Below are 9,832 nucleotides of genomic sequence, written 5' to 3'. Positions count from 1 at the left end.
TGTGTGTGTGTGTGTGTGTGTGTGTGTGTGTGTGTGTGTGTGTGTGTGTGTGTGTGTGTGTGTGTGTGTTCGTATGTGTATGTGTAATGGCTCTCTAGCATGGAAGGCATTATACAGTAAATGAACTACTGTATAAAGTAAAATGAATTGCATTTAATATACAATCTGTGTGAAGTTTTATAGGTTCACGTGTTTGTAGCAGTTTCCTCCCTTACCACAAAAACATGAAAAATAACTATGAAGGTATTATTGTATCAAAAGTCTAGACGTAATGCAAAACTACCTGCAAAAAAACCCACAGCTGAGACTTGCAGGAGCATATTCGAGCAGTTGTAACGATGGACTTGTGCTCCCTCATTAAAATGCTGAATCAACATATCGATCTATATCATTTCATTTGTGAGGAAGTATTTCACAGATGTGCAACTTCGGATGCATTAGTTCACATTTGGGTTTACGAATGCACAAATTTTGTGCATGTTCTCAGATTATGAAACACGGGTGTGTGAATGTTTTTGCACCAACTGCGCTGCAATGATTGTAGCAAAAGTGTCATGTGCATGACTCTTTGAAGTTGTGATGCACAGGATAGGATTTCTGCACCTGTAACACAGACTTGTGAACTCGTAGACCCTATTTGGTGTTTACAATTGTAGAAAAAATATTCACGACTTCAAATATACTGTTACACATTTGTGACTTTAGTGTACGCATACAAAATCTGCAGTTATAGGTGCTGAAGACTTTTGCTACAATAAAACCTTCATAAATAACACTCCTGCCCTGCACTTAACCAACACAAGGGCGTAGTTGGTTCCCGGGTCGCTGCCCTGCTCCTAGCCACTGGCTTAGGACAAGTACCTTTAAGAACACATGTTACACACATGTTCATGCCAAACATTATACTCACTATTACCTTATTATTGATGGTGCAGATCCTCTGTTAAAGGGATACTTCACCCATTTAGAACCGGCTTTCTATCATTATAAAATCGCTATTGGCCAATAGCGATGGCCCCCCCTTGGCCAATTTTTTCTCGTCAAATTTTCTCCCGAAATGACGTCAAATGACGCGTTTGACATCATTTCGGGAGAAACCTCTTGTCCCGCTAGAAGGGCCGAGGACTACAACACACTTTTGGTGGCAAATTCTTCCACCAATAAGGAATGAGAGGGGGCGGGAGCTCGCGTACTGAGGGGGAATGAGGGGGACGGGAGACCGACAGGGGGGCGGGGCAGCGAGCGCAATGCACTGTGGTAGTTGGAGGTTTTCTTACTTTGAGCCAGAGAGACCATGAAAACACTCTTTCTGCCTTTATTCAGGCTAGGATGAACCGATTTCAATTTTTTTTTCACATTTATAATACATTGAATTATTTAATTCATAAAACCTTCATATTCCCACCGGTGAAGTATCTCTTTAAACAACGAACAGCACCAGAATGGACTTATTCCAGCCACTGTATGTTCTAATCAACAAACGGGCTCTCAGCCTTTTTTCCTGATGGTCAAAGCAAATCAAAATGCAACAGAACGGTTGTGTTTTTTCTTCTTTCTGCATCTGTATGCATCACAAGGATAATACTGCCCATTCTTGCCAGCTGTACTGAGAAAACAGTCCCTCAAAGATGTACTGGATACCATTTTCATTTTTTGTCATGTGTAAACCACTCAAGTTAATGATAAATGTTTGAATAGCGGTCAGGCTAAGAACAGTAGTTCTGTGGTCGGGGCCTAAGGGGGAGCTCTATGTGCCAACAGTCCTTCTGACTGGCTTTTGGTTCCCCAAACACACCTGTATTGCATGACACATTGTTATAATGTTATGGAATGATGGTGAAGATACCACTTGTTGGTGCCATTTCTTTCACATTTGAATTTGATAAAGATTTCAATTGAGTTGAAAGGTACAACCAATGACCTTCTCCGTTTTGATGTGTTCAAAGTTGTAGGTTGGCGGTAGGTGGTTGCATGGCTGGGACCTAATGTCTTCAAGCAACATTATTAGGTCTATAATCCGATAGATAATCTTTCTAGTCTTTTCAACTTCTTACAGACCATTAATTTGCAATTGCCACAGAGTACTGATAAAAACATTTGTATTACTGTAAGGAGATATTTATGAATCTGCTAAAATGAATCAGAAATAGTGATGGTAAAGGCAAAAATAACTGTTATGACTTATACGTTGTCTTGATGCAAATGAACAAAGGCAGAAATGTTCTGCCTCACTGCTCCTTATCCAGCTGATCAGATGACTTCCACACGTTGGAGCTCCACACCAAGGCTGGCTCACCATACATGGACACACAACTGCACTCTCCTCACTGTGAACCTCAAATTACCCTTCAGAAGTCTCCATGAGTGAAGCCAATGGCATTCAAGAGGAAAAAAAAATCGGTTGCACCGTGTTAGGTCCCCTAAGTGGGCTAGGGGTAAGGGGAGTAACATAGACCAGATCAAAAAGAAAGTAGGTGTCAGGTGGTCCAGAGTAAAGGTGTTTATTGCCAACTCGAGCATTTATCTTCAGGGAGACCCACAGGCCAACAAAAGCTATCTCTGGCTAGAAACAATAAAAAAAGGATCTTTCTAAAAAGGTACAAATACATTTGCTCATCCTCCCTAGCCACGATGAAAACAGGAGAAGAAGGGGGAACAAACGGCAGGTCTCCCCTACACGGCTTCCTGGCTCAACCCAAAATAAGTAATGACAAAACAGAACTGCTAAGCAGTTGACGGCAGCGATACAACCAGGCAGCTGGCGACAGCAGGCCACAGCAGACAACGATCAGCATGGGGCCGAGAGCAGAGCGTGGAGCCGAGAGCAGAGCGTGGAGCCGAGAGCAGAGCAGAGAGCAGTGAGCCGAGCAGAGAGCAGTGAGCCGAGAGCAGAGCATCTGCCATGCAGCTCCTCTCTATATACATGGAGCCGAGGGTCTGGAGCTAGAGGCAGCATACACAAAAGTACCTTAGAAACACATGTAACACCCCCACACACAAAAAACCACCCCCACTGGTTACCAAGCCGTAGCTGCAATACAAATCATACACATTACCAAACCCTTGAAAGGGCATCCGCTACCACATTATCACAGCCCCTCTTGTGAGAACAACCCCTGGTTCTCAGAAGTGGAGCCCGCGTCGTCCTTTAGAGAGGTCACACCTCTCTACATCACAGCCTCCTCTGACTTATGCTGCTAGCTGCTGTGCGTCGCTTCATAAGCGGTCAGGTTCCTCATATCTCTTCATAAGGAACAGTCAGGTTCCTTATGTCTCTTCATAAGGAACAGTCAGGTTCCTCTCTTCATAAGGAACAGTCGGGTTCCTCATGTCTCTTCTGATGCTAGTCGTTGTCTGCTGTCGCCTGCTGCTTGGTTGTATCGCTGCCGTCAACTGCTTAGCAGTTCTGTTTTGTCATTACTTATTTTGTGTTGAGCCAGGAAGCCGTGTAGGGGAGACCTGCCAATTTTTTTTATTATTATTATTTTTTATTTTTTTACATTTACTCCAAAAATGGATCTGGTACTGGGAAAGTTTGTAAGATCCCGGACGAGCCCCCAATTTGGTTACGTCCCCTAAGTGGGCTAGGGGTAAGGGGAGTAACATAGACCAGATCAAAAAGAAAGTATGAGTCAGGTGGTCCAAAGTAAAGGTGTTTATTGCCGACCCTCCCCTTGAGCCGCAGCAGCTCTGCTTAATCATAAACACAGGGATCCCAGGAGAACAGAGGAGGGGAATGGGCGCCCCCTGTTGGCGCTCCCTGGGGCCTTGCATCATGGATGAGACCGGTTGACCAGAGGGGAGTGTGTCTGGGATGTGTTCATCCTGGAAGACATAGATCTCTTTATTGGGCTTGGCAGGAGCCTTGTCAAAGGTGATGGTGAGGAAGGGTATTTTTGGTCTAAGCACACAGAGAACTGCATTCAGGTTCTGATTCATAGGTTGGTGTATTTTGCTAATGCTGCCATCTAAAAAAAACATGCACACAAGCATCTATGGTTGGTTTTGATACTTTTTAGAGGATGGGGACCCAAACACGCAATAACACACATGAGCTTTATAGGTCTACTTAAAGACCAGACTCTTATTTTAATTAATTTGAGGGGATTTTACCCATTTCTTTGAATGCACACTAACTAGATAATCACCTAGTGTGTAGTTCATATTCTCCAAGGCTAACTTTACAAGGCACAGTGCACACAAAGCTATGATCAAGGCCTTTTCACTTTCACTGCCAAGTTCTCTCGACGGCTCGGCTTCATTGACATCCAAGATCTTATATGGATGGATCCCTGAGGGAGTTGATGACATGCGCTCCTCGCTCGGGCCTGAGCATGGCCATGAGGCCTGTGTGTGTGTTGATGTCATGACCGGCCTCCACCGAGGGTGTTGTCGGATCGGCAGGCGTCAGTCAGTGTGTTAGGGAAAGCATCAGGGTATGCGTATGCGTATGTGGAGTCGATCGATGGACAAATAATGTTGCCGGTTCGACAGGTGGTTAGGGCACGGTTTGAAAAATATATTTTCTGAATTCAAGTCAATATTAAATTGAATTATTCGATTTTGATGCAGAACATTTCAAGATAGATTAAAGAAAATGCCTTGATGAACAGTGCAGTGAAGAGAGACAGGGCAAGAGGTTGAAGAAGAGAGGGAATGACGTGTCATATGACCACGGGGGAGAATCTAACCTGGGTCGCGACAAGACACAAAGATTGATTTCTTTATTAAATGCATTTCCCCTTGAATGCTTGAAGCTTAATCCTGTTAGTCACGCGTGGCCAGTCTTTGGTACTTCAACTTGCATTAATTTGGGATAGTGTGTTGGTCATTTTAAATAAAAACTACATTAAAGGTACAGTGTTTAGATTGGGAAAAAAAAGAGTTTTAGGAGGGGGTTCCCATGGCAATGATCAATGTGTGATTATTTTTAGTACAGTGGTTTTTGCAGGAGGCTATGTTTATTCACAGGTTTGAGCAGTCAAAAATATGCCTTTGTGCGATTTAAATTATTGTAGCTTTTCACACAACGGGAATACCTACTGGCACCTTACACAATATAGCTCACTACAGGACACTGTAGTGGTAGGAAAGGGAGTCACCGCTAGTTGCTACTCAATTCTACAAACTGGGCCTTTAATGTTACTGCTTTAAGGCCAATTCTTAATGTAAACATACATTTTTGTAATAATTCAACAAGTTAGAGGGGTCATTCTACAAGCTAGATCATTAGTTCTCTGAGAATGTCTTTCATATCTAAGCAAAATTGGTATTTTATCAAATTATCCAGAAATATCACAAAATTCATTGCGATACCCAGCTGAAGTGGTGGTTAACATTGAGATTGTTGTGGACTATAAACACTCGTTAACACTACAGTTAATTGATTCATTCAGCTCATGATTCAAATGCGATGTTGCTGTCACCGAAGAATTGTCTGAGGGTGACTAGCAAATCCAAAGAAGCTGCTCCATCCCCAGGAAACCACAATATATATATCGAACCGCCGATGCACCTATATTTTGAATATTGTCCGATATATCGTTATTGGTAATTTTGTAACTCCCTAATTTTGGGATCAACCCCTTAAATCCAGTATCGTCGGGCTCTGAAACCCAGTCACATTTGGCTGTCATTCAAACACTGTAGCTACAAGACTAGGCTATCCTGGCAGTTGTCAACATTAAATGAATATTCAGCTTGTTAGAATCTGAACTCTGTCCTGCTTTCGCTAGTCGATAGCAGCATTGGCAGATAGTCTGCGTTTCTTCCAGAGACTGTTCACCTCACACACTGCTGACACTTGTAGGTCCTGGAGCCGGTGTGGATGTTGGAGTGGCGCCTCAAGTACTCCTTGGACGCGAAGCACTTCCAACAGGCCTCACATATGAAAGGCTTCTCTCCTGCGAGGAGGAAGACGACGGCAGGGGAAATGTTAAATTCTTTCCTCACACAAAGGTATGCACCCGCAGAGAGTGTTGATACACCATCTGGATGAGAATAGAAGATTACCCCTCTAGTGATCAACATGCAGTTCAAGTTTGGTATTCAACAGCGGTGGCAAAAGTACAGACATTCTTTACTGAAGTAGAAGAAAAAAAAAAAAGACTTGTAATAGTAGAAAAACTGATTTAACTTCTTAACTTAAGTAAAAGTGGAAAAGTAAAGGCTCTGAAATGTGCTCTAATGCCGCTTTTCCACCGCACATGTAGCTCGACTCGACTCGACTCGACACGACTCGACACGGTAGCAGCACGGGTCGTTTTCCACCGCAAATAGTACCTCCTGGACGTGGGCGGGGTCGGCTGCGCGAAAGGGCCGTGACGTATTTTTGTACGCGACGCAAACAACACCTACGCAACCCACACATGGACAGAACCCACATAACAACAATGGAGGACATCGATGCGATGGTATTCGTGTTCGTATTATTAGCTGGCATGTTGAAGAAGTTGAAGAAGTGGAATATGTTGGCTGCGCCGCTGCTATGGCTGTTACCAGCATGGTTGCCATGTCGCTCTCGTGACTTCGTCACACTCTCTGGCCAATCAGTGGCCGGCCGTCTGCCAACGTCGCTTGGAACCTAGAGCGAGGCGGTACTAAAAAAAAGCAGCCACTTCAGGTACCAGATACCATGTTTTCGCGGTGGAAACGCCAAAAATGCGAGCTGAGTCGAGTCGAGTCGAGTCGAGCTGGTACCATGCAGTGGAAAAGCGGCATAAGTAAAAAGTAGGCCTCTGACATATCAGTTTTTTAATGGAAGCAACAGACTCGAAACATTAGGATCCAAATGAGTACACAATTCACGTCTTATTAAGCCTTAACCTATTAAGTTTGAAATTCCCTTTTCTCTACGGACTACCTTGTACCAGGCAGAAAACCTTTTGTGCCCGGGAGCCCGACCTAATCTGCAGAGCAAATGAAACATGAGCTAGCGACATTCGTCAGGGTCCCAGGCTAATGTTTTCAGAGAAAGTATGGATAATCAGAGTGTCCATGGGGATACTAACAAGATGCTGATTGTGGACCACCGACCCGACAGTAAGAAACAGTCGCACAGTGTGTACTGCGGAGGTTTGCCTTAACTTTAAAAGTCGCCTAGTGGGTAGGATGCTTAAGCTACCTGCTCAGGGTCGGCTAGGCTACCTAGGCTAATGAGCATGCTCATGAAGGCCCGCTATCGAGCCTGGCTATCCTAACGATCCTCCCCTATGTATACATTACATTTTGATGTTCGTGGAGAATTAAACTTGAAATTACCCCAAAACGGATAGTATATTTTATGCACGATTACACCTGAGAAAGCGAATAAGTTCAAAATTGTTGGGACATAATATAATAGGACCCAGGATTTTTTTAATGTATGAATTAGTTTAAAATACTACAGTAAAAAAAATGGGTTTTCTCTGAGGCTAGAGTGGTCCATCCAGTTGTGATGTTATGCAGAGAAAGATAAGTGATGCATCAAAAGAGCATGTTGTAGAGTTAACTTCGTCCCCACAGAACCCTCAATCACACAGCCCATCAGGACCGCTCTGGTACCGTTCCAGTACCCCGCAGACCAAACCAGCCATTTTTCCTTTGAGCTAAAATTAACCTATTTTCTTTTAGCATCAGTCATTATTTTGTTGTGTCCAAAACATTTCAAATGGAGGAAGACGAGACGTACCTGTGGTCTTAAATTGCCATTGCAAAGATTCCAGTTTCTTTCACTTTGGCGACAAACAGAGCTAACTCTTAACAAAGACAAGGGCATTCATATTTAGGCCATAGGCTCAATCACCATTGTGGTAACTCATTTGGTGATAGATATTGATTTAACTGACATTTATTTCCATGAAATCTTCAGGATTGCCATTTATTGATCAGAAACATCAACCTATAATGGACCCATTTCCCAAAATGCTCTATTACATTGAGTGCTTACAGATGTGGTTCAGTTTTGCATATAGAGTGACAAAAGTAAGTCAGGGTAGGAGTATCTACAAGACTTGACACACGCAAGGCAGACTAGGTCCCTCCGGTGGACAGAGAGGGGCACTGCCTGTGCCTGAAATGGATTTGTGTGGCCACACAGATATTTCCTTAGCCTGGCACCGCCCACCTACCTACTTCCGCTCAATTTTCATTTCACTTCTGTACTAGGTCTGGTTCTGCTTCATATGCATGGGTTCCTTGGAAGCCAGATTTTTGGCGGTCCAATCAGCGAACAGAGGGAGTGGCTGAGAACGATGACGTTGAGGTCGCGCGCCAGTTTAGTTGTAGTCAGAGGAAGACCTGGAAGACAATGGAGAAGGATACGAGAGAAGCTATTCGGTCTGTTGTGGGATCGCTGCCGAATATCGATCAATCAAAGTTGGAGCAAGAACAAGCTTTGCTGAGTTTTGTTGGTGGCCATGATGTTGTGGCGCTTCTCCCCACCGGGTTCGGGAAAAGTTAGATTTTCCAGCTGGCTCCGTTAGTGGTGAAGGAGCCGGTCCCGTCGCATGACATGCGTCACGACCAAACGCTATGCGATTGGTTATGGCAGATCCAGAGTGGCACTGGGCAGATCCAATCAGTTTAAAACTTCAACAGACACCCGCCTCCAAGTGAGTGAGCGTTTGTCAATTGGGCAGATCCAGACCTTCTGTACAATTTGAAATGAAGTACGATGGTCAGGTAGGACCAGGCTAGTATTTCCTCCCCATATCCGGTCTTTCCGGAAGACATATAGGTGATAAAAGCTACTCTCAGGCGGCTTTTTAAAGTGTTTGGAGACATATAGGTGATAAGAGCTACTCTCAGGCCGCAGGCGGTTTCTATATATAGTGTCTTCTGAGACAAACAGGTGATAAAAAATACTCTCAGGTGGCTTTTATATATAGGGTGTTCTAAGACATACAGGTGATAAAAGCTACTCTCAGGCGGCTTTACTTTATAGACATTATCAGGATTAGGGTTATCAACATATTGCCTTTATTAATAGGATTTTTCAACATCACTCTTATCAATATCCTTATTATTGAATAACAAATTTCACTCATCACCAAGACAACCATCCACATACGAAGAACCAAATGTCAAAACTGATTTAGCCAACTTTAGCATCAGAGGTGACGGTATCATTCATGTTTCAACGTAAAGAGGACTTCCTCTGGAAGAATAATGGACTGGCACACATCTAGTAGACTGTCCTATCATCCAAATCCAGTAGAGTACAGTAGACCACAGTACACTGGAGTTTAGTACAGAGTAGAAGAGTACAGTGCAGTGGAATAGAGTAGAGTGGAGTGCAGTAAAGAACAGGAGAGTAGGTTACATGAGAGTATAGTAAAGGGAAGAAGGTATAGCCTGTGTTAAAGAATAGTAAGTATAGAAAAGAAAAGAAAACTCTGTCCATCCGTCCGTTCTATGGGGAGGGAATGTGATTAAAATGAAGGCAATCTTTTGTGTCATTTCTATACAGCCGACAGCTCAAAAATAAATGTTATCAGTGTAAAGAGTGACTATTCCAAGTCTCTGTATCTCTTTAGACTATCTTCTGCCAACTGCTGTGACGTTTGTTGTAGTCCTGTTACAAATCTATTGTGATCCTCTTAACCAACGTACAGTGCATTAGAGTACAGTATAAAATCTAGAGTGAAAAAGTGTAGTATATTTGAGCTCTACTGAACAGAAGAATATGTTGATCAACAGAGGGACCTTTTGAATTAATAGGGCCTTCTACATTCTTCTACAATAATATAATTATGGCCTACAGCAAACAATCTTTCAGTATATGCTGTGAGAATAGAGTAACACTCTTTCTAAATTGTTTAAAAAGCACACGCACTAAGAACATGCCTCTTCC

This window comes from Gadus macrocephalus, chromosome 15 (assembly GCF_031168955.1).
Source record: "Gadus macrocephalus chromosome 15, ASM3116895v1".
In the NCBI taxonomy this organism is placed as follows: domain Eukaryota; kingdom Metazoa; phylum Chordata; class Actinopteri; order Gadiformes; family Gadidae; genus Gadus; species Gadus macrocephalus.
Note: the sequence above shows the minus strand (reverse complement) of the source record.